The 24,498-nt window shown below is 45.3% G+C and overlaps 1 non-coding gene across 1 annotated transcript; it reads right to left on the bottom strand.

Moving 5' to 3' along the window:
- Positions 1–21,253: 21,253 nt before the first annotated feature.
- On the bottom strand, positions 21,254–21,360 carry LOC122049850. Its single transcript, XR_006131104.1, has one exon. It is a non-coding gene; the product is annotated as a small nucleolar RNA R71 (small nucleolar RNA).
- Positions 21,361–24,498: the final 3,138 nt, after the last annotated feature.

Genomic DNA, 24,498 nt, shown 5'->3' with positions numbered 1-24,498 from the left:
ACCTCAACTACCAAAAAGAGCACAAAGGACCACATCAAATGCTTTGAGTGTGGTAAGATGGGGCACTACAAGAATAGGTGTCCTTCGCTCAAGAAGGTAAAGGAGGTGAACTCTAAGCTCACTAAAGTTAATTTTGAAACTAATGTGAGTTGTAGGAAGAAGAAGAAGAAGGAGAAGAAGCACATTAAGTGCTTTACATGTAGTGAGTGGGGTCACTACCACACAAAGTGCCCAAGGAGAGGAGAGCTCAAGAAATTGGCGTACTTGAAGAAGTGGGAGAAGAAGAGAGCTTCAAGGGTATGAGAGGTAAACCCTAATTTGAATTCTAGTTCAAATTTAAATCGTTATAATGCTATTTTTCATGAAAATAGAATGCATGATAAACCTAAGGACAAATATATACCTCCTCATGCTAGATCTACCATACCTAAGGTTAGGAAGGTAGATAACTACTTAGGCAACAATTCTAAGGACTTTAGATATAAGCCTAAGGCTAGCAATGCTCATAGGAATCAACAAAAATCCAAATCTATGAATTTAGTAAGGGAAAACCAAGTCTTAAGGTCAAGACTTGATAACTTAGAGAGAACCTTAGCAAGAATGGAAAACTTGCTTAAGGGGCAAAGTGAGCACAACCTTGGAAAAGCTAGACAAGAGCCATCCAATGGCTATAGAGGTTTGGGATACAAACCTAAAGCCAAGAAGGATATGATTTCCTTTCATAGGGTTCCATATAGTTATGGGACCAACCCTAGGTTTAGAGGTCAAGTCAAAGATACTAGGGAAGGAATCCCTAAAAGTACTTTTGGCAAGACCAATGTGACTAAGACTTCTAAGAAGTCTAACAAAGTCACAAAGAAAGTTACAAGGGAAGTTATTTCTAGAAGTGACCTAGTAGAAGTGACCAAGGCTTCTAAGAAGCCTCGAAAGGTCCTTAGGAAGGTATCTATGGAAGTCATCCCTAGTGAGTACCTAGAGCATCCAAGGAGCACCAATAGGTTTTGGGTTTCTAGGAACATATTCTCTACACCCTAGATAGGTTTAGAGAGTGTCAACTCAAATTGGAAGGGTAGTTAACCCAACCTTGTTAAAGTTGACACTTGAGAACATTTTCAAGGTTATTGTTAACTTTTGAAAATGAAAAGGATTATGGGGTTACTCTTTGAAAGAGTAATATATGTGCCAAAATTTGAAGAGTTGAACTTAATCTAAATTGACACACCTAAGAAAAGTATAAGAAAAATCAAGTTAGAACTTTGATACTTTCTTAAGGAATTAAGAGAAAACTCATACTTTAATTAAATGTAATTACTTCTTGGAAGAGTAACATGTGTCAAATCTTAAGGAATTGTGTGTGAATTAAATTGGCACAATTTGGATGATCATATGAACTACCAAGTTGGGATTTTGGTATGTTCCTAGGGAGCCAAGGGTAAATCCGGGGCTCAAAATATAAGGTGATAACCTCTTTGGAAGGATAAATATGCCAAAGTTTGAGGAATGTGCTTAATTTTTATTGGCATAAATAAATCAAGAGATTAAAGAAATGTCAAGTTGGGGTTTGGTATTTTCTTGATGAAATTGGGCAATCTAGGGTTAAATTTTGAGTTAGCTAGGGTTAAGAATACTTAGATAGGTAATCTAGGTAAATTTTATTTATGCTAACTTGCCATGATTGTTTGCCCATCATATGCCATGACATCATATTTAGCATTCACATTTTATTATGAAAAATACAAAAATATCATGTCATGTCATACATACATCATGTAGCTATAGCATGCTTTACTTTTGAAAATTACTTATTTTGATGTATGCAATTAATTATCATGCAATATGTCAATTTCCTTGTAATTAAGGACAAAAGGCATTTATTATGTATGGAAGTGTCCCAACAAGAGAGATCATATCAAGTGACATCCTAGATGGATGATCATGATTTTTACAATGCCTAGATAGAGATGCATGATCCCTTAGTTTAGGGCAAGACCAAATATACATCTCACAAAGAACTATAAGGTGACTTATATGTATTTTAATACACATTAGATACAAGTGAGATGTTAAGATGGTGAACTAAACTCAAGATGTTGATCTAGTGCATCTTGTTGAGTTTTAGGTTCATCAAAACACATAGTTATGTGTCTTCCAATCATTGGGAAAGCTAATGTACAAGTCATGTGCATTGAGCCCAAAGAAAGTGGTTGGATATTGGTTTTAAAAAATGATTTCAAAATACTTTTGAAAAACCTTGGTGAAGACTATTTTTTGATAGTAATCATCATTGGAAAGTTAGACACAAACTAGGAGAAAATATTGAAATTTTCAAGAGTTTTCAAATTTGTGTCAATCTTTGAAAATAGGAACTATTTTCATAGAAAACTATTTTTCCCTGATAAAGTATACCCTAAATAATGTATACATGAGTTTTCATGATGAAAACAAGTATGTATTGGTTAAGAAAAACCAAAGTGAAGTTTCGGTTGAGGTTTAGTTTCATTATTGAATTTTGAACCTTAAAACTTCAAGTTTTGGTTTTCCTAATTATTTAGGAATCCCAAGTCATTGTTGGTGCAATGATAGAAGTTTGACCATATTTTTAGGGGGAGTTACTCTTTGAAAACATAAAAATCTTTTCCAAGACCAAAAGGAGGTCATGTGTTAAGGTAGCACATGACATTGGTATGGGAGGTGTTACCAAGGATAAGGGAGAGTCATCCAAGGCCAATAAGAAGGAATATGCTATGGTAGCATATAATTATAGCAAGGATGAGGTGTCCAAGATTAAGGATGTAACGACCACCCTTCTTACTACTACTACACTCTAAGGATGACCGTTACTTAACTACTAACTCTACTTAACCGGTATGATTAAAAATCACATGGAAACCCTACCGAAAAATTTTGACAGAATTTCCCCTGTACCGGTGACCATATTCAACAATACATGCAATATATACTCAGCCACAAGCGGCTGGAACACATATCAATCAACCACGCAGTTAAATAAGTATTGAACACACAAATATCTACTTACTAAACTAAACTCATCCTACATGCAATCTAAACAGGATAATCTCAAATGACATGAACTTAAAATACAACTCAAATGTTTACAATAACTAAAATGCAGAAACTAAAATTAAAACTTCTTTCCTAGTCTCTAGGCTTCCATAGTCCTGGCATCACACATCCTTCGAACACCTCCTTGTCGCCTTCCTTTCTATATCTTTTTCTTTCCTGTATCTGCAGTAAGAGGAAGTATAGTCTATAAGCAAAATTTGCTTAGTAAGCGCTATCTAACTCACAAAATCACGAATGTGCATGTATATGAAAAGAACTAAAAACTATATGCTCTAAAAGGAAATCTACTCATGCTCATCTACTAGTGAATAAACAATCATACCGAAGTGCTAAACATGTAAAGCTACTCATGCTCTTCTAATAGCAAGGAATAGTAAGCTAATCTAAATAACAAGCTAGCATAAAAGGGAACTAAACTTGCTGATTCCGAAACAAAGTGAAACTTAATTCATTTGTTCTAAGCTTATTCTTTTATACTTTTATACTTATGTGAAACTTATTTCTTTTGTTCAAAAACTTATACTTATAATACTTCAAAATAATAATCAACTTCTTCTTGGGCCGGCAACTGTAATTGCTATGCGCGCATCCCTAACTAGACCCGAGATAGCTGGTCCCGAATCTAGTAGGGTTACTAGGTTATCTAAACCTAGGAACCGACTATGGGAGCCCAGCCCAAGGACTACTGAGAGTCCTGCATACTAGGTTATCTAAACCTAGGGACCGACTATGGGAGCCCAGCCCAAGGACTACTGAGAGTCTTGCATACTAGGTTATCTAAACCTAGGGACCGACTATGGGAGCCCAGCCCAAGGACAACTGAGAGTCCAGTACAGTGCCACTGATAAAAGTAAAATACTTGTTATCTTTTAATACTTCTAATATATAATGCCTTGGCATTTTAATAAGCACCTTGTGTGCCAAAATCTCTAAAGTCTTGACTTTGGGATCTACTTGAGGCCTTGGCCTTTTTCTTTCTTTCCTTTATCTTTCTTATACTTTTCTTTATCTTTCTTATACTTTTCTTATAAAAGAATGTCTCTTACAAAACTGAAATGTTTAAACAAATTCTAACACTGAAATGCTTAAACAAAAATCTATATACAAAGCATAACATAAATCTGCATGCAAAGCTTAACAAAAATCTGCATATTAGGTTTATCTAAAATTTGCATACTAAGCTTAACAAAATCTGCATACTAAGCTTATCTAAATTCTGCAAGCAATACTTATGAAAGTCTGCATATCATACAAGCTTAAACTAAATCTAAAACTTGTTGGAATTAAAACTTAAATCTTGCTACAACAGAGATAAAGAAAGAGAACAAAGAATGCATGCTACTCAATAATCTCTAGCTATTCCAATGCTAAACCAACAAAACTGAATCTGTTTAAGGTCACAAGCAACCTAAAAGCATAAAACTATCTCATACTAAAAAGAACTAAAAACAATTGAAACATTGCATACTATACTTATAAAAATCTGCATGCTATGCTTATAAAAATTTGCACATGTTCAGCTAAGGGTAAATGAATTCTGCACACTAATACTTAATAAAAATCTACACACTAAAATACTACATATTAAGCTGACACAATTCTGCATATTAAGCTCTAAAGAAACTAGAAATTGATTGTTTTAAAAGGAAGGCTACTCATGCACATCTAATAACATAAGAAACTAGAAATCTGCTCATGTTATTCCAATAGAAAAGGAACTAGAAATCTAAATCTGCACATGTTCATGTTATTTACTAAATCTAAATAGCAAAGGAACTGAATGAATATATAAATGCACACTTGAATGAATCTGTTCATGCGTACTTCTACTTGAATGAATATAAATGCTCACTTGAATAAATCTGCTCATGTTAGTTTGTTTCTAACCGAGCATAACCTATGGGAAAACTAGCATATGGGTCGTTCATATGGGGCTGTGCTGCAATTCCAAGGAAACTAGATATTTGATGCAAAAATCTGAAATGCTAGGGAAAGGAAACAGCCGACCATGCTTGCTGAAATTTTAAACCAAAACTCACTGCATGCTTACAAATTGGGCAGTAATATATGCACAATCAAGTAAAGAGTTGCTACTGTAAACCCAGAAAAAAAAACATATTCCTTCTTCATGCACAGTACCATAGCAAGGAAACCAAAGGGACCGGAATGCTACTCCTAGCCATTCATTGCTGATCCTGTCCGAACCAGGAGCCAACGGACACTGGGCACGTGGCACTCCCTGCTGAATCCTCGAGCGCTCCGGCGAACCTGCAGCAAAACCGAGCAGGGAGGGGTGTCCCGGCGACGGCCCTCCAACGCTCAAGTCAGGCGAGGAATAGCAAAAAAGTGGCTTTTAAGTAGGAGACCCTCCTACCTCCGATGAAGAAATGGAGGCCTTATATAGACCTCTCGAAGAAGCCTAGGCGCAACAGTCAAAGCAACCACCTGCCTTCGACCATGCCCAGGTATGGGTCTGTCAGAAGGGCCATGCCCAGATATGAATCTGTCAGGAAGACGTCCATGAGGCCATACTACTACTGTAGCAACCTTCCCCTGATGTGACGGCAAGATCCTCCATCGTGTGATCTTGTGTATGGCCTAATCATCAGACATGCTTCTGCTGACATCCCATAACCCGAGCCGAGCGCATAGGCCGCTCGGCCACCTTTGTACCCTCGCCCCTATCCTGGCCGAACGGACCACCCGATCGGCCCTTCGGTCCCAGCCGAGCGGACTTCCGCTCGGCCCTTCGATCTTCCTGCCTTGGCGTCGGAAACCCAAGCCCATGGATGGGTTATCTATAGCTCCGCTCGGACCATTATTCGCTGGGCCAGCCCTCCACCCTTCCTTAGGCTGGGACCCTTCAGAGGGTGGGCCCTCCCTTCTTACCGCCGGATCACTTGCCTTCCCTTCAAGTCTAGTCGAAGGAGGCAGTGAGTCCGACTGACTGGACTATGTGTCCGAGCGGGCGTTCGTCGCCTTTCCGTTGCTTATAATATTCGTGGGGCCGTTCGGCCCTTCCTCCAAATTCAGCCGCTCGGCTCTTCGTTATGGTGGTCTTGTCGCTCAACAGGAATGTTTGCTTGTCTAAATCTTCTTGAAAATCACACAAATCCTCTCCATTAAGTCGAAGCATGCGCAGTATGGGCGCATTAATTGCGCTTGGTGACAGAGCGCCACGTGTCGACCATTGTGTGACGGCGGCGTCACTTACGATGGGACGCCTCCGTTTAAAATGGACGACCCGATGGCGTCTTTGTTTCCCGTGACCTGGATCGGACGGTGGAGGCCCATCGACTTCGGCCGTATAAAGCCTTAGCCCTCCTCCGCCTACGCATCTTTGCCCGTGCTTTGCCCCCCTGCCTCTTCTGTTGCTGCGGCCTCCGGCGATCCAGCTCCTGTTCTTCGGCAGCTACCATCTCACCGGCGATCTTCTCCGCCCATCCCCTTCTTAGTGAGCTTTCTTTCCACGCTTACCAGGTCTTTCCTAACCGTTTTGCCTCTCTTTCGTTGCTATCCTTTTGTCTCTTCGAGATGGCGAGCTCTTCTGACCCCTCTACCCATGTTCACGGTCCATGGTATACGAGTATGGAGAGTCGGTTTGACGAAGAGGGCGCTCGGCGTCTGGTTCGGACGTACGGGATCCCATATGACCATGAAATAATTATAGCCGGCCCAGCCGATCGGCCCCATGACCCGCCGACCGGCACCATTTGTTTCTTTCTAGACCAATTCCAGGGCGGCCTTAGGTTTCCCACCCATCGATTTATTTTGGAAGTTTGTAACTATTTTCGTATCCCGCTCGGCCAACTTGTGCCGAATTCCTTTAGGCTGCTGAGCGGGGTGGTCGTCCTCTTCAAGCTGCATAGTATCCCCCTTGACCCCAAAATATTCCACTTCTTCTTCTATCCCAAACAATCCGAGCCGGGCACTTTTATCTTCCAAAGTAGAATAGGCTTTAGATTTTTTGATAATATGCCGACCTCCAACAAACACTGGAAGGAGTTTTTCTCCTATATCCGACTTCCCGAGCGGCTAGCATTCCGAACCAAATGGCATGCCGCCTCAGCCGGAGCTAGGCAAGTTCAGAAGCAATCCAGCTTATCTCCATGCGGCGAACTGGTTGTCCGGTCAGCGATACAAGATCGACCAGTTGCTGCTCAAGGGGGTGTTGTATATTTTCGGATTGTCTCCCGTTCGGGCAAATCTACCCTTCCGCATGAGTAAGGATTCTTTACTTTCTTACTCTTTTTTGTCTAACTGATTTTAATTTCTTTTACTGCAGCTGAAGTCATGTGGCGCTCCAAGGCTACCGCTAATTTGAAATTAAAGTCCGTGGAGATTGAAGCGGCCACCAAGAAAGAGCTCGCCGAGCGGGGTCTTATCCCCAGCCGCCCGGCCGCTGCAGGAGAGGGGGGGGCGCAGCCCGCCCCTGAGCCCCCGCCGAGCTAGGCGTTCCCCAGGTCGGGGATCCCCCATTGGATGTTCGGCGGAAACGTCGAAGAGACTCCAGCCGTCCGCCGACCCAAGAGGCGGAAACATAGGCGCCAATCGACGTAACTTCGCCGGATCGCACGCCATCACAGATCGGGACTCCTGTGGTTTCGCCCACCGCACAGTCCTCCGGCTCTCCTCCCCAAACTCGCCGCCGCTTACGTCGGTTGGGCGAAACTTCCACCATAGGGGAGTCCTTGCATCAGGCGGCCGCGACTGAAGAAGCGCCGTCCAGCCATCCGACTATCAAGACTACCCTCCGATTCCCATTGGAGGAATATTTACTATCAGCCGATCGGCCATCGAGCCCTGTCCACGAAGTAACCCTGACGGGTCCACTCGCCAAGCTCTTTGAGGACGCTCAGATTCAAGTGGCCCTCATGACGCCCAAGCAGCTCGGCGACAACAATATGCAGCAGGCCACTCAGGTAAATTCATTTTTCTTCCTGTACCATGCCACTGTTTGGTTACTGACTCCATTATTTCCTTTACAGCGCTGGGCTGAGCAAATCGCCACTAGCCATCGGCTAGCCGAGTTGGAGGATCTCCTGGAAAAACTTCAAGTATCGGGAGGTCCCACGGCCGAGCGGGAGAAATAAGCTCTTGAGGCCGAACAGAAGAAGGTTGTCGATCTGGCTGCAGAGGTGGCCCGACTCGAAGACTTGGTGAAGAAGCGGGACGGGGACGTGAAGCGAGCCAATAGTCGGAAGAGGCGAGCAATTGCTGATCTAGAGAAAATGAAAGTCGAAGTCCGTGCGCTAGATCAGCGATCCAAGGATCTGGAGGCCCAGCTGAACGCCGAGCGAGAGGACCGTTCGGCAGAACGCACAAAGGCTGCGATGGACTTGAAGGCCCTCCAAGATTCCTTAATCGCCTCCCGGGCGGTGCTCAAAAAATATAAAGAGGGAGAGCCGAGTCGCTTAGTAGCAGCGCGCTAGGAATACCTCCATTCGGAGAGGTTCGGCGTAAAATTCGGTGGCAGCGTCTCCTCTACTTTCGCCGAAGCGGTCAAGGTCGCCATGGCGTACTTCAAGAGGGGCGGCCACCTTCCTGAGGGAATGCATATTCCCGCCTCCGACCTGGCGGCCATGATCGATGATATCCCGGACGCCTTTTTTAATTTTGAAGACCCTGAGTGAGGCGAGTTAAGTGCTCTCTGTATTTCATCCGCTCGGCGGATGCAAAATTTTTGTACGTGCCGTTCGGCCTAATTTTTCCTTTAATGCAACGATGCCCATCTGCTTTTGTCTTCTTACTCATTATCCATAATATTCTTTTGTTTGCTTAACGTGTATGCTTAGAGTCAGTCATGCTCTTAAGCGTTCACCGTCACGCGTCCGATCGGCTTGGCCCATTGCATAAAGTCCGAGCGGGGAGGCCTATTCGCTTTGCACGTATTTTGCCTGCGCGAAGTTAACAAACGCCGAGTATCGAAGGACCAACCCTCAATCGGGCCTGAATGTTTTAATATTTGTAGTTTCCACGGTTTCTTACTCTGATGTTCGTTCGTCTGTTCGGGGTATTTATAGTCGCCGGTCCGACTTGATTTTTAACGACGGTGCTCGTCGGCGCGGATGTTTATAGCCGATCGGCTCAGCTCTCGATCTTTAACGACGGTGCTCGTCGGTTTTTCGCTCGGTTTTTATAGCCGGTTGGCGCGGCTCTCGATCTTTAACGACGGTGCTCGTCGGTTTTCCGCTCGGTTTTTATAGCCGATCGGCGCGACTCTCGATCTTTAACGACGGTGCTCGTCGGTTTTCCGCTCGGTTTTTATAGCCGGTCGGCGCGGCTCTCGATCTTTAACGACGGTGCTCGTCGGTTTTCGCTTCGGTTTTATAGCGGTCGGTAGCGGCTCTCGATCTTTAAGCGGTGCTCGTCGGTTTTCCTTTCGGTTTTATAGCGGTCGGTAGCGGCTCTCGATCTTTAACGGCGGTGCTCGTCGGTTTTCCGCTCGGTTTTATAGCGGTCGGCGCGGCTCTCGATCTTAACGGCGGTGCTCGTCGGTGCGGATGTTTATAGCCGATCGGCGCGGCTCTCGATCTTTAACGGCGGTGCTCGTCGGCGCGGATGTTTATAGCCGATCGGTACGGCTCTCGATTTTAACAACGGTGCTTGTCGGTTTTCCGCTCGGTTTTTATAGCCGGTCGGCGCGGCTCTCGATCTTTAACGACGGTGCTCGTCGGTGTTCCGCTCGGTTTTATAGCGGTTGGCGCGGCTCTCGATCTTTCACGGCGGTGCTCGTCGGTGCGGATGTTTATAGCCCGATCGGCGCGGCTCTCGATCTTTAGCGGCGGTGCTCGTCGGCGCGGATGTTTATAGCCGATCGGTCGGCTCTCGATTTTAACAACGGTGCTTGTCGGTTTTCCGCTCGGTTTTTATACCGTCGGCGGCTCTCGATCTTTAACGGCGGTGCTCGTCGGTTTTCCGCTCGGTTTTTATAGCCGTTCGGCGCTCTCGATCTTTAACGACGGTGCTCGTCGGTTTTCCGCTCGGTTTTTATAGCCGGTCGGCGCGGCTCTCGATCTTTAACGACGGTGCTCGTCGGTGCGGATGTTTATAGCCGATCGGCGCGGCTCTCGATCTTTAACGACGGTGCTCGTCGGCGCGGATGTTTATAGCCGATCGGCGCGGCTCTCGATTTTTAACGACGGTGCTCGTCGGTTTTCCGCTCGGTTTTTATAGCCGGTCGGCGCGGCTCTCGATCTTTAACGACGGTGCTCGTCGGTTTTTCGCTCGGTTTTTATAGCCGGTCGGCGCGGCTCTCGATCTTTAACGACGGTGCTCGTTGGCCTTGAAGGCTAACTCCTTACCAGGTCGAGCGACCTTGGCCTTCATATCTTATCTCGCATTTGGACAGTCTTTGTGCCCGGCCGAACAGCACGGGTCATTTGCTTGCGAATATAATCGGCTGGGGGGCCTTCGCTATTCGGGCGCCTGGCTCGGATAATCCATATGCCCCTTCCACCCAGCTCGGAGAATGTACTCCTGGCCGAACGGCTCAGGGTCTGCTGCGTCGAGCATTTTGGCTCGGATAATTTATCTCCGTCCGAATTGTTCTCTTGATTTTTCGTTTCTGCAATTTAAGTATTCAGTCGAAAAAAGTACACAAGATAGTTTACATAGGCACACCTTTCACCCTGCCCGGTAAGGCTGGAGGTGGTTCGCGCTCCACGGCCTATCTAGCTGGCGACCTTCCTCATCTTCCAAATAATACGCACCCGAGCGGAGCTTCTCGATGATTTTGAAGGGACCTGCCCACGGAGCTTCAAGCCGACCGGCTTGACTTTCTTCCAGACAAGGTCGCCGACCTGGAATGATCGGGGAATGACGCGCCGGTTATAGTTTTGCTTCATTCGTTGACGGTACGCCATCAGCCGAACGGATGCTTTTGCCCTCTCCTCTTCTACCAAATCCAGCTCCATGTTTCTCCTTTCGGCGTTGTCATCATCGTAGCTCTGGATCCGGCTTGACTCAACGCCGACTTCGACCGGAATGACGGCCTCACCGCCATATACCAAATGGAACGGTGTGACTCCTGTCTCTTCATTTGGCGTCGTTCGGATGGCCCACAAGACGCTCGGTACTTCGTCCGGCCAACTTCCTCCTAAATGATCGAGCCGAGTGCGTAGAATACGGAGAATTTCCCGGTTGGCCACTTCAGCTTGACCGTTGCTTTGAGGATAGGCCACGGATGTGAAATGTTGCTCAATGCCGTAGCTCTTGCACCAATCCTCTAACATCTTCCCTGTGAACTGCCGCCCGTTGTCGGACACTAGTCGGCGAGGGATGCCGAACCGACAAATGATGTGTTGCCAGATGAATTTTTTAACCATTTGCTCAGTGATCTTTGCTAGCGGCTCGGCCTCCACCCACTTGGAGAAGTAGTCTACCGCCACTAGTAAAAATTTCCTCTGCCCGGCCGCCATTGGAAATGGACCGACAATATCCATTCCCCATTGGTCGAACGGGCATGAAACGCTTGACGCCTTCATTTCTTCAGCCGGTCGGTGGGAGAAGTTGTGATACTTCTGGCATGAAAGGCAGGTAGATACTGTCCGAGCGGCATCTGTTTGTAAAGTTGGCCAAAAGTATCCGGCCAAGATGATCTTCTTGGCCAATGAGCGCCCGCCCGGATGACCCCCGCATGATCCTTGATGTACTTCCTGGAGGATGTAAGCTGAGTCCTCCGAGCTTACACATTTCAGCAACGGGCGCGAGAAAGCTTTCTTGAGTGTAAACCGACCGCCTCTTCTTCTGAGGAGCCGGGCTGCATATTCATCTGAGGGTGTGGTGCCCGAACGAAGAAATTCTATAATAGGTGTCCTCCAGTCGCTTGGAAACGTGAGGCCTTGCATCCGATCGACGTGCGCCACCAGCAGTACTTTTTCAATTGGTTGCTGAATGGCTATTGGTGTTATTGAAGTCGCGTGTCTAGCTAGCGCGTCTGCTGCCTGGTTCTCGGTTCGGGGGATCTTCTGTATAAGAACCTCTCGGAAAGTGGCCTTGAGTTTTTCAAAGGCCTCAACGTAGAGTTTAAGCCGAGCACTATTGATTTCAAAGGTGCGAGAAAGTTGTTGAGCGGCAACCGAATAGAGAGTCACCCGACCGGCTGCCTGCAATCCGGCTATGAGGGCCTCATACTCTGCTTCGTTGTTGGTAGCTTTGTAATCCAGCCGGACGGATAGGTGCATCTTCTCTTCCTGAGGTGAGAGCAGCAATATTCCAATCCCACTTCCGAGCCGAGTGGAGGACCCATCCACATATATTCTCCACGTAGCTTCCGGCTCTGGCCTTTGCACTTCAGTCACAGCCAAGGATTGGGCTTTGATCGCCGAGCGGGGCTGATATTGGATGTCAAATTCACTCAATTCTGTCGTCCACTTGATAAGTAGTCCGGACGCTTCTGGATTCAACAGTACTCTTCCGAGTAGACTGTTCGTCCGGACAATGATGGAGTGCGCCAAGAAATACGGTCGAAGGCGCCGAGCGGCTAGAACCAAAGCAAAGGCCAACTTCTCGAGCCCGGTGTAACGAGATTCAGCATCTTTTAAAATGTGGCTTAGAAAATACACCGGCTGCTCTTCACCGCTTGCCCTCACAAGTGCTGAGCCTACAGCATGCTCAGTCGATGACAAATAAATATAAAGTGACTCACCCCCGATTGGCTTGGCTAACACTGGCAGAGAATTAAGATATGTCTTCAATTCTTCGAACGCTTGGTCACATTCTTCATCCCACTGGAACTTAGTAGCCTTGCGCAGGATCTTGAAGAATGGAAGGCTCCGGTCGGCGGTTTTGGTGATGAATCTGGACAAAGCAGTTATCCGACCGGTTAACCTCTGCACTTCTCTTGTATTTCTTGGGGGTGGCATGTCCTGCAGGGCTTTCACTTTGCTGGGATTTGCTTCGATTCCCCGCTCGGTCACTATGTACCCCAAGAAATGCCCTCCTTTTGCTCCGAACAGGCACTTCTGGGGATTTAGCTTGACTCCATATTTGCGTAGCGTTCGGAAGGTTTCTTCCATATCCTTGACAAGATCGGTCGCTCGGACGGATTTGATAAGAATGTCGTCCACATAGACTTCCAGATTACGCCCGATCTGCTCCTTGAACACCTTGTTCATCAAGCGTTGATAGGTGGCCCCGACATTCTTCAATCCGAACGGCATCATATTATAGCAATATGTGCCGTCGGCCGTTACGAAGCTTACTTTTTCTTGATCTTCTCGGGCGAGCGGCACTTGATGATATCCTTGGTAGGCGTCAAGCATGCAAATTAACTCGCAGCCGGCCGTAGAGTCCACCAGCTGATCTATCCGGGGCAGAGGATAGAAGTCCTTGGGGCATGCTTTGTTCAAGTCCCGAAAGTCGATGCAGACTCTCCACTTGCCGCCCGGCTTGGAGACTAATACCACGTTAGCCAGCCAGCTCGGGAACTACACTTCTCGTATGTGGCCGGCCTCCAGAAGTTTCTCTACTTCCGCCCGGATGATTGCATTCTGCTCGGCACTGAAATCCCTTTTTCTCTGCTTCACTGGCCGAGCGTCCGGTCGGACGTGCAACTCATGCTGCGCTATGCCCGGCGAAATTCCGGGCAATTCATGTGTCGACCAGACGAACACATCATGATTTAGTTGGAGGCATTGGATCAACTCCTCCTTCTGCTTCTCCTCCAGATCAGAGGCAACAAAAGTCGTGGCCTCCGATCGGGTCGGATGAATCTGCACCTCCTCTTTTTCCTCATAAATTAAGGCGGGTGGCTTTTCAGTGATAGCATTTACCTCGATTCGAGGCGCCTTCCTAGTGGAGTTGGATTCCGCTCGGACCATCTCTATGTAACACCGCCGAGCTGCTAACTGGTCTCCCCGTACCTCTCCCACCTTGTCTTCGACGGGGAACTTCATCTTCTGGTGGAAGGTTGAGACGACCGCTCGGAATTCACTGAGCGCCGGTCGTCCCAAAATGACGTTGTAGGACGAGGGAGAATCGACCACCACGAAATTTATTGTCCTGGTCCTCCTGAGCGGCTCCTCTCCCAATGAGGTAGCCAGCCGGATTTGCCCGACCGGCTGCACTTCGTTACCTGTGAACCCGTAGAGCGGCGTTGTCATGGGTAGCAGCTCGGCTCGATCAATTTGCAGCTGATCGAATGCCTTCTTGAATATGATGTTGACCGAGCTCCCTGTGTCAACAAATACTTGGTGAATAGTGTAATTTGCTATTACCGCTTTAATGAGCAGAGCGTCGTCGTGGGGCACTTCAACTCCCTCTAAGTCTCCGGGCCCGAAAGTGATTTCCGGTCCACTGGCCCGCTCTTGGCTACAACCGACTGCGTGGATCTGCAGCTGCCGGACGCCCGCCTTTCTGGCTCGGTTGGAGTCTCCTCCGGTCGGCCCACCAGCGATGACATTAATCTCGCCTCGGGAAGTGTTGCTTTTATTTTCCTCTTCACGAGCGGATGGTCGGGACCGTTCTCTGGACGCTCGGCGATTCTCTCGCCTGGGTGAGCGGTGCCGATCGGGAGTCTGTTGCCGTGGCCTATCAACTCGCGTCTGATCGGCTTCCTGAGTTCTTTGTCGCCGATCGGCTGAGGTAGATCGCCGTACGGCATTCCGCGGCACAGGGTGAGCCACGAAGGGCAGACTTCGACAATCCCTGGTGTTGTGCGTATCCGTCTGGTGGAAGGAGCAGAACATCGGGGTCCATCTCCTCTTTGGCTTGCTTCGAGCGGCAGCTACTTCTTGTACTTGGGACCTTACACGAGGGGATCGGATTGCTTCTGCCCTCGGTCCTCTAGGTGGCTGCTGAGCGGCGTTCTGTTTCCGTTCGGCCTGAATAGGTGCCCGCTCTGTTGGAGTTTCCTTTTTCCGGGCGGCTTGCGCTTCTTCCACGTTAATGTATTCGTTGGCCCGATGTAGCATATGATCATAATCTCGGGGCGGCTTTCGGATGAGCGACCGGAAGAAGTCCCCATCCACAAGGCCCTGCGTGAAGGCATTCATCATCGTCTCTGATGTGGCCGTTGGGATATCCATCGCCACTTGGTTGAATCGCTGGATGTAAGCTCGCAGCGATTCTCTCGACTCTTGCTTGATGGCAAACAAGCTGACACTTGTCTTCTGATAACGCCGACTGCTAGCGAAGTGGTGGAGGAAGGCCGTTCGGAAGTCCTTGAAGCTAGTAATGGATCCGTCCGGCAACCTCCGAAACCACCGTTGAGCCGATCCCGAGAGAGTTGTAAGGAAGACGCGGCACTTTACTCCATCTGTATATTGATGGAGTGTAGCTGTGTTAACTTACCGGTGATCATCCGGGTCCGTTGTTCCGTTGTACTCGCCGATCGTCGGAGGCACGTAGTGCTTGGGTAGAGGTCTCGTAGAATAGCCTCCGAGAATTGGCGATTGATCCGCTCGGGAGATGAGTCCTGGGGAGCTTTCCTTTTACATCATCCGCCTTGGCATCTCGTGCGAAGATGATCCCTATCTCTTGATGATGCGACTTGAGTGCGAAACAAGGCTCGATGGAATGCGACGTGGCTGGAGGTGCTTCCGCTCGGCCACCTGGCAGATGTTGCTTGTTGCTCGGGCCGTTTGCCTTCTGTTTTTGTTCCACAAGTTTGGCGGCCCTTATCTCGACCGAGCTTGATTCCGTCGAAAGCGCCACCGTATGTTGTCGTCCAGCCGTCCATTGTTTCCTCGGATGCAGGGCGTTCCCAGACGGCGCCAATTTGATCTGTCCGAGGCCAACTGACACTGGGCACGTGGCACTCCCTGCTGAATCCTCGAGCGCTCCGGCGAACCTGCAGCAAAACCGAGCTGGGAGGGGTGTCCCGGCGACGACCCTCCAACGCTCTAGTCAGGCGAGGAATAGCAAAAAAGTGGCTTTTAAGTAGGAGACCCTCCTACCTCCGATGAAGAAATGGAGGCCTTATATAGACCTCTCGAAGAAGCCTAGGCGCAACAGTCAAAGCAACCACCTGCCTTCGACCATGCCCAGGTATGGGTCTGTCAGAAGGGCCATGCCCAGATATGGATCTGTCAGGAAGACGTCCATGAGGCCATATTACTACTGTAGCAACCTTCCCCTGATGTGACGGCAAGATCCTCCATCGTGTGATCTTGTGTATGGCCTAATCATCAGACATGCTTCTGCTGACATCCCATAACCCGAGCCGAGCGCATAGGCCGCTCGGCCACCTTTGTACCCTCGCCCCTATCCTGGCCGAACGGACCACCCGATCGGCCCTTCGGTCCCAGCCGAGCGGACTTCCGCTCGGCCCTTCGATCTTCCTGCCTTGGCGTCGGAAACCCAAGCCCATGGATGGGTTATCTATAGCTCCGCTCGGACCATTATTCGCTGGGCCAGCCCTCCACCCTTCCTTAGGCTGGGACCCTTCAGAGGGTGGGCCCTCCCTTCTTACCGCCGGATCAATTGCAGTGACCTCTAAAACCGAAACCTATATGCTCAAACAAACTAAACCCCTTTCATGTTTATCACCTAATAGCAACAAAATTTGAAACCTGTAAAACTCCCATGAATCGAACAAGTTCATCAAGGTAACAAGGGGTTTAAGTTTAAAATACTAACTTTATAGGGTTGTTCTTTTTCATTGCAGCATGGAGAAAATAGCAAGAGTAATCTAGAATGAAGATTCATGGCAGAAAACTTCAAAAACAACATTCTTTCAAGCATACTTCAAAAAACAAGTACAAGACTCCGAGAACCACCCCTACTGCAGGTGAGAAGCAACTTACCTATCCCTGGACTCAAAACCGAAGAAGAAACTCCTAGGGATTCGAAGATGCTTGCGTTTCTGACTCTTCCTTGTGCCCACGGTCCTCTTCGGCAAGGAGGTCTCCTCTCCGAGAAGAACTCACGGAATCAGCCCTTCGCCAGCCGCCAAAGACGAAACTAGGGCTTCGTTCTTCTCCTCTGCCCAACCAAATCGACGTCGCTGTTCGTGCGAGAGGAGAAAGGGTGAGGAAAGAATTTAGGTTTCATAATTAATCCCTAAGTTCTTCCTTTTAATACTCTAAGGTTTCTGTTAACTAGTACTACTTAAATATATTTCGATATAGGTTTAGTTAAGAAAAGTTCGGCTGGTCTGTTGGTGGGCTGCGTTCTGCTTAAGGCCCGGCTTGTGGGTTCGAATCCCGGCTGCAACCTATTTTCTTCTTATTATTTCTTACTATTAACTTCTATTACTTAAATAAAATTATTCCTTTATTTGATCAAGTAACAACTGCTAGCCCAGTTGGTTAGTTGGGTTTTGCTCGGGTCAAGGGTTGCCGGTTCGAGCCTCGGCTTGGACATTTTTTGTCAAAACTTCTTTCTTTTGGTAAAAATACCAAACGACCTCCAAAAATGCATAAAAATACTTTAAAAATTTCTAAAAATCTCTAGAATTTTTCTAAAACATTTTTAGATTTTAATAAGGTCTTTTAGGACTCCAAATCATGAAATTTGGGGTGTTACAAAGGACAAGAAGAAATTAACCAAAGACAAGGTGTCTAAGGTTAAGAAGGTGAGTTTAGTAGGCCAAGTGTCAATCGAGGTGCACCGAAGTGGCCTAACCATAGTGGATGAGTCACCAAGGGAGGTGACTAAGGTTAAGATTCCTAAGGTTATGAAGAGCCTTTGGAACCCATGATAGATGGGTTATCAAATGTGCCAAGTGGTTAGGAGATAGACTTAAGTCTCTAACCTAGTGGGTTGGCACAATTAGAATGTGTTTCGTGCATAGAAATATGAATTGGGTTCATATTACATGAAAATTAGTTTTTGATGTATAGATGCCATATAAACCCATGCTAGGAAAGTATTGTGGTTTAGTATGGGCAGATACATCAAGAGGAAGCCAAAACTAGGACTTTAGGTCAAGGTTCAATTGAACCATTTAGCTAGTTTTGAATTTTGTGTCAATCTTGGGATCTGTGATAAATATATTTTTATATATATTTTTACCAAGTAGATATCGATAAGATAGACCTCTCCACAAAATTTGAGATTTTTTGGAGGTCTGTAGAATTTATGGTGCATTTCTGAAGTTGGCCAAAAAAGGTTGATTTTTACAGAAATAGAGTACCAGTCGACTGGTGCAGATACCAGTCGACTGGTAACAGTATTTTTGAGCACAGAATATTTCTGTAAGCTCTTTTTGATGAGGGCAGTCGACTGGTACCAATACCAGTCGACTGGTAACAATATTTTTTGACCACAGAATGCTTCTGTAAGGTTGTGTCGAAGGAGGCAGTCGACTGGTACCTAGTTCAGTCGACTGATACCAGCCTAAAAGTGTTTTTTAACATTATTCTTGACCGTGTCAACTCATTTAAATGTATGAGATCCATGGGGGATAAATACATGAGTTTAGGGTCAATTTGGATGACATATTTTCAACAATTGGGATATTATTGGAGCTCTTTTTGATGTATGGCAAAGGGGGAGAAGTTTAGGTTTAAGTGGGAAACCTATACACCTTTGCAAGAAATCCTAGCTCGAGGGGGAGCATAGGTGAAGGGGGAGTGATTGTTTAGGCAAAGGGGGAGAAGTTTACCTTTGCGAGAAATCCTAGCTCAAGGGAGAGCTTAGGTGAAGGGGGAGCCTAGGGATTTAGGTTCCATTATTTATGCATGAGTTGATTTGCATATTTATTTGCATATGTATTGTATTTATGTTTCCCTAACTTAAACAGGTTGCCAAACATCAAAAAGGGAGAGATTGTTGGAGCAATCTAGGTACCCTAGGTTTTGATGTTTGGACAAATGTTGAAATTAGGTTTATAGTTGTATTTGATATGGATTGTGAGTGTGCAGGATACAGGTACAACAAAGAAAGTCCAAGTGTGATCTTGGCAAAGGAGGAAAGTCCAAGGATGAGTCTTGGCGGTGTAAGTCCAAGTATGTAGTCTTGGCGGTGTAAGTCCAAGTATGTAGTCTTGGCAACGTAAGTCCAAGTGTGACTTGACAATGGATGAAGTCCCAGAGGCGCGACCTCTTGGCAAAGGAAGATCTGATAATAATGACAAGGCCGATGGAAGTTCTAGAAGGTAAGACGTGAAGGATGGGGAGGCATCCGAGGGACGCAAGACTGATGAAGGAGGCTAGAAGGCTAGGTCTAGGTTGGTCGGGCGAGAACGAGTGCTGAGTGAATGTACTCAAGGTAAAATCCTAAAATTAGGGTTTACTGTAGCAGTACTATAGCGTTACTATAGCATTATTGTAGCGTTACTGTAGCAGTCGACTGGTGCACTGTAGAGAGCCGTTGAGAGAGCCGTTGGGCTGACACCAGTTGACTGGTGCAAGGACCAGTCGACTGGTAACGGGCAAATCAGCTTACTGATTTTCTCCAAGCTCTATAAGAAGGAGTTTGGGATGGCCGGCCAAGGTGACAAAATAGACTTGGTTAAAGCCTATTAGAGTCTCCCAAGCCCTCGTGTGATCGGTGTGCTTGTATTCAAGTGTTTGTGGCGAGGTTTCTCCACCGACTAGGAGCTTGAGCTAGCCGAAGGTTTTCCGAGGAGTCATCCACCGACGGATTGGGATCGTCCACGATGGATTGGGATCGTCCACCTTATGGACAGCCGTGGAGTAGGAGCTTTATCTCCGAACCACGTTAAATCAACGTGTTAGGTTTGCTTTCTCTTGTTAGTATTTGTTTTTGTATTTCCGCTGTGCACTAACATTATAGGAAGCGGTCGATTTGGGTGAGACGCTATTCACCCCCCCTCTAGCTGATACATCGGTCCCAACAGAGTTCACCTGAAACCAACTTCGACCTTCTCCTTGAGCAAGCTTCCTTCATGGCTTCTCATCCCTTGAACATCGTGCATGTCCTTCTCATCCATTGATGTACTTTTCGGTAGCACCTCGTCCCTTGAATGCACTGAACTCATCGACTCCTTTCCCATGCCATCCTTCTCGCTTGCTGTGTCTTTCGGTCGACTTCTTATGTTTCTAAGCTCCTACACACTTAGACATAAGGATCAAACACAAACAGGACCTAACATAACTTGAATGACCACATCAAAACTACCATAGGTTACTTACAACCTCTTCTATTTAATATCATTAATCTACTTTTAGGAAGTATACTAGATGACTCTAGTGATTATATGACCCGAGGGACCTAGGGTAACCCTTTAATTCGACTTTCTAGTGTTATTTCTTTACTTAATGGCGTTAGAACTTGGTTAAACTCTTTGGTGTGATCTTCGCAGGGTTGTGTCGGACTTTGGATAGATGACCTACAAGAATATAAGCATGGAGTTAGGTAGATAAATAATGCATAGGGACATTAACTAGCATCATAATAAAACCAAAATCCTAGGCCACCTCTAAATCTAACTTCACCATCTCCCTACGTTCACTTGCGTTCACACTCTTTCCCATTCTCTTCTCTCTCTTTACTATCTACTCTCTCCTTGCTCTCTCTTTCCTCCTCTCTTTCTCTTCTCTAAATAATTCTCTCTCTTTCTCAAGTGCTTGTGAACTAACTTTTGATTGTCTAGATAACTCGCTGTATAAAATTAACTAGTGCTTAGTTGATAGTTCCTGTGAGATCGATATTTTATTACTTGAGAACATAACCGTGCACTTATGGTTTCCTGACATTAAGTTTTTGGCGCCGTTGTCATGGACTGTTTCAATTAACATTAGTTAATTAGCATATGAGTTACTCTAGACTTGTTACTAGATTTTTCATTTACTTGTTTATTTTATTTTTTATAATTTTCTTTCTTGTAATTTAAATTCTGCATTTCAATTTTTCTAATAATTCTGGTTTTATAAGATACAATGAGCATTAACATGTCAAGCAGATCTTTAGGAAAATTTTTCACACCCATTTCTGCAAGATTCAGATATCATATTGTGCAACCTTTGATTGAAGAAGATAACTTCCAACTAGGCCTAGAATGAATCTTCATGATGCAAGGTCACAAATTTGGAGGAGAAATTTTAGAGAACCCATACTTTTACCTTGAGGCATTTATTGAATATTTCAACATGGTGAACTAAGGAGTTGCAGCAAATGTCATTCAGTTAATGGCATTCCCCTTTAGTATCAAGGATAAAGCAAGAACTTGGTTGTATTGTCTCCCTCCATAAAGCATAACAAGTTGGTAACAATTGCAACAACTATTTCTGAATTACGTTTTTCCTCCAAGCAAAATAGTGTACATGAGGAATAACATTACAAATTTGATCAGGTAGATGGAGAATCACTATTTGAAGCATGAGATAGATTTAATGGTTTATTAAGACAGTGTCCTCACCATGGTTTGGAAAGATAGTTGAAGCTTTATCCATGCTCACAATGGTTAGCTAATAGTAATCGACAACTCAAGGCGCCTCCATTGGAGGAGTGAGGGAGCCCTCCATGGAGGCCAGGGCACCTTCCATGGAGGTGCAAGGGTGATAAACCCAAATTCTATCATAAAATGGGTACAAATAAAATACCGAACCCCTCTAAGCGAATGAAGCATAGGGAATGGCTTGGATCGTCTCTCTCAAGGAATATAAGCAATGATTGAATCTTAGGATCAATTTATTAGAATTGGGGTTTTGAATTTTTAGTTCTAAATCTAACAAATGAAGACAATGCAAGAATGAAACTAAACCTAATGCAATAGAAGGAAACCCTAACTAATCATCAACAATGAATCCACAATATACTATCACTCTATGCTATAGATTGTAGGATCATAGACGTGCTAGAGGGGGGGAGGGGGGTGAATAGCACACATTGCTTTTTCGTTTGTTTCGTAAAACTCAAAGTAAGTATGCAGCGGAAATAAAGAAAGAACCAAAGGCAATCGCTAACATAATTTCTTTTACTTGGTTTGGAGTCTGTGGTGACTCCTACTCCAAGGCCCGCGATCATTGATCGCTTTCGGTGGACAATCACTATAAGTTTGGAAAGCTTTACAAAAAAATAATACAAGTACGAAGCTTTACAAATATGAATTACAACTAGTTACCGACGACTTGGTGAAATCAATCTTTTGGCTTTGGTCATCGTCGGAGCAGCGTTTAGACGTTCCGGATTACGTGCGGTTGTTTGTTCTTGATCTCAGAATTGTTGTTGTAGCACCTGGTCGAGCCCTCCTTTTATAGCCGAGCTTGATCTGATCCAGATCCATTGATCTTGGGATTAGTGTTTGACTCGTCACTGATCGATCGACCGATCCCTTAGTTCGGTCGAGCGATCCCCCTGGATCAGCCCCACTTTCCGTCCAGATTCTGCTACTTCAGATAAGCCTTTGTTTGGTCAACCGATCCCGATATTCGGTTGACCGATCAGTCGATGATCTATGCCCTGATTAACCCAGCCTGATCCAGTCGTCATTTATCCTTAGTTCGGTCAACCGATCCCAAGGTTTGGTCGACCGATCCCGAGGTTCGGTCGACCAATCCCCTGGTTGAACTCGGTCCACTCGCTAGAACTCTGATCTTGCTACTTGGAGGTTTGGTCGACCGATCTAGACGTTCGGTCGACCGATCCCAGTCAATTCTAACCTTGCACAAAGTGTTAGTCTCCTGCAAAATAGAGTTAGCACATAGCAGATAATATGTAAATAAAAGTTTTGACAGCCTTCAGACTGTCCAATTCTGATTTCAGATTTTCTTCGAAAACCTTAGATCAAATCGATGCCTACTGTTCCCTCACAGGAGAACGCGTCCTTATATTTCTCTCAAGAGAGTTTACCTGTTGCCAGATCGGTTCTCCATATCGACTTGACTTTCCGCCTAGGGTTACCACCCCCTAGGACATAGGGTTACCACCCCCTAGGACCTAGGGTTACCACCCCTTAGGGTTTTCCTCAGCCTAGGGTTACCACCCTAGGGTTATCATTTAATCATGGCACTCCTGCCCATTCAAATGGGTGTGGAGCTTCAAGGAAGAAGATAGCCAGCTGAAAGATGAAGAAACTAGATCGAATCCGCTTGCTTCTCCTCTTCTCTGCTTCTTCTTCTTCACATGAAGTCGTAGTAGAGTTGGTAGTTGGATCAAGATCAGAGGAATGAAGTGGCATCGTCGACAATAGAGAAGATGATGATCGGAGGAAGGGAAGCACCCTAGACCTCACTTGCTCGTCGGCGGTGGAAAGAGGAAGGAAATCAGCGATAGTTAGAGCAAGATCGTGCTCGCTCCTCTATTTTGATGTGAAGACTATAGAAAATTGACGATCCAAGACACTGTAGCTTCTTATCCTTTTAAACTTGATCCTAGACCTGAACGGATGGTTGTGATTCTTCCACCAATTATCCAATGATGTTTTGATTTAAATCTAATCCAAAGGCTCAGATCTAGATCAACGGTGATGAACTACTTTCTCTTTGGCTTGGATGGACCAGATCATGATGAATGACTCAAATCGCCTTAGATCTTGATTGGATGATTCAAATTACTCTAAGACTTGATCTCTTAATTTAAGCTCAGATTAAGCCCAAATTTGATCTGATCTGATCAAGTCCTTGGCCGTTTTGATCCTACAAAGATCATATTCGAATATTAGCATCAAATACCATAATTATGAAACAATTTATAATTAAGTCAAAAAATGACTATAACTCATGAAACATGATGTAAACATGACTTTAACACATGAGAAGATCACAAAAGCATGCCTAAATGGATCCAAATGTCATAACCAAATCATGGTTATCAAATTCCCCATACTTATTCTTGCACTTCCCAGGAAAGCAAACAAAATAAAGAAACAACTAAAAAGCATCTCTACAATAATTCCCTAGCAATACCTAGAAGATAGAAAAGAAATTTAACTAAGACCATAAGTAAAGATGCAATCTCACAAGGTATTCCCTATTCTAACTCTCACACTCAAACATGTATAAGTGGAGCTCACTCAATGCAACTCACAACATTTCACTATCATAAGCTTACTTGTATTCTATTTCTCCACCACCATAAAATATAGTATACATGAATGAAAAGGATTTATTAAGAATTTAAATGGAGTCAAAAAGATACTATGTGAAGCAAATAAAATGGATAAGAGAAAAGAAATCAATGAAGGAAATAAGAAAATGAGAGAGTGAGAGTATTGGAAGAATAAACCTTATGAGTTGACCAATGTGATGGAAAAAGAGATAAAAACCATTTGACAATGAGTGAAATAAAGGTCTAGCTAAGCACATATAATCCCTCAAGTTACTGAGCTGATTCTGCAAAAAAAAAAAAAAAACAAACTGATACTATATTCTGGATTTCAGTTTAAAGTCTAAGAATTTGGAATTCAATGTGGTTTCAGCTTAGGGTATAGAGAATTTAGCTTATCAAAGAGTAACTTTTGACACTATAATGATGGAAACATGGATTCCAATTTCCTCTAGCCGGAATTGAACTTGACATTTGGCACCAAGTTATCCTGATAATTCTTTTGACATAGGTTTTTTT

Source organism: Zingiber officinale, chromosome 2B (genome assembly GCF_018446385.1).
Source record: "Zingiber officinale cultivar Zhangliang chromosome 2B, Zo_v1.1, whole genome shotgun sequence".
In the NCBI taxonomy this organism is placed as follows: domain Eukaryota; kingdom Viridiplantae; phylum Streptophyta; class Magnoliopsida; order Zingiberales; family Zingiberaceae; genus Zingiber; species Zingiber officinale.
The sequence above is the reverse complement of the archived record's forward strand: the minus strand, read 5'-3'. Positions and strand labels throughout refer to the sequence as shown.